Raw genomic sequence first — 1799 nt, 5'->3', positions numbered from 1 at the left:
AGTGAGCGGTATCTAGAAACACATCACTGCTACCCAAGACACGAAAATGTCATGTGATCTGACAAGTCCTTCTGTGATAATAATTATGTGTATAATTACCCCTTTGGCCTTATGTCTATATTGAACACAAGGCATAGACCGTGCCATCCTTGTCCAGTTCAATATTGGGTCCATAGACATTTATCCTGTTACGCAGGATGGGAAAATTCCATCTAGGACACTCATGTCCCTCAGCATGCTTTGTGGAGTACCCATCAACTGTCTTTATGGTTATCCAGTTACGGACAATGTTGGATCAGCAATAAAGCACTCGACTCCACATCTAGGGTCCATAGTGGTTTCAGGTCGAAGATTGGTATACATCATTATCACCATGAGAATAACTTATGACACTTTGCATAACTTTCTATACAGTATTCTCATAGCGGGTCAATCCGGTATAAATATTACTCTTAATATTCATACCTATGTTTAAGACTTGATAACTCCTTATCCATGATCCATGAGATGTGATCATTAGTCTACAAACATAATAGTCTTCATGCTTTAATGTTATCCCACTTCACAATAAAGTTCGACTACAGGTACTTTAAGAATAATGTCCTTATGTTTAATGTGATCTCATGATTAAGTCATACTTGATACATTAAACGGACTAGCTATTCTAGGGACTTTATTAAACAAACGTAATAAAGAAAAAGCCTTTTATTATTAATAAATAATTTGATACAAGTACCAAAAGTATTGGCCTCTAGGGCTTACACCAACACGAGGTGCCTTCCTCGTAAGGGTCGATACGAAGATCTCACTTAGAGTAGATGACTTTGATGGAGCAGTCGCCTGGCAAGTAAATTGACATAAGCGGCTGACAGTCAAGGAAGTCCATGACTCTAGGGGCAGTGTCTTACACCCAATTTTCCAAAAGCCTTAGATCACACAAAGCGAGAACCTTGGTTTGCTAAGCAGTCATTATTAACTCCATACTTCGTCACGATGGTCCAAAACCATGAACCCATGCCTAAAAACCTGTGGAAATCTTCTCACTCATTCATTCATAAATAAACATCGCATTCATGCATCATTTACATCTCATAAGAAAAACCTTATACCACTTTCTGTTTCTACCCCACTAGCTGATTTCCCGACGTACGCTTAGAACTGGAAGCATGTCTCAAGCCACCGTGGAAGAACTCCAACAAGGCCAAGCTACATTGAAGGAAGAGATCAGCCAACAAAAGACTCAGATGAGCTTGGTTATGGAAATCTTACAAACACTGTTGAAAAAGGAAGGAAATCCCACACCAACCTCCAGGATGGAAATGGTTTCCCCTATGCCTTTGTCCGGCTCCACCTTACATCATGAGTTGCCTCAGGGATACCGTCCCCAACCCGAACTGCTGAGGTTTCTTAATCAACAGCCAGTGTTCGTTCCTCAGCTAGCTCTGGGGAACCAAAGGCAGAATCAGAATCGATACTCAAGTGGAAGGCAAAACTCTTATGCTCAAAAAGGCCAGAGAAAATCAAAGAGGTCGGAAAAACAGTTTGACCTGATTCCCATGTCGTATGGTCGAATTCTCCCTCTTTTGCTCAACAGATCATTGGTGAAGTTAAGGGTATTAGGACCTCCTCCAACACACTTTCCCTTGAACTACGACATGAATGCTAGATGTGAGTTCCACTCAGGAGCACCCGGACACTCGATCGAGAGTTGTAAGGCCTTCAAATACAAGGTTCAGGAACTAATTGATTCAAAGGCTATCGCGTTCACACCAAACGGACTGGATATACTGAGCAACCTC

The sequence above is a fragment of the Lathyrus oleraceus genome, chromosome 2 (genome assembly GCF_024323335.1).
Source record: "Lathyrus oleraceus cultivar Zhongwan6 chromosome 2, CAAS_Psat_ZW6_1.0, whole genome shotgun sequence".
NCBI lineage: Eukaryota > Viridiplantae > Streptophyta > Magnoliopsida > Fabales > Fabaceae > Lathyrus > Lathyrus oleraceus.
Note: the sequence above shows the minus strand (reverse complement) of the source record.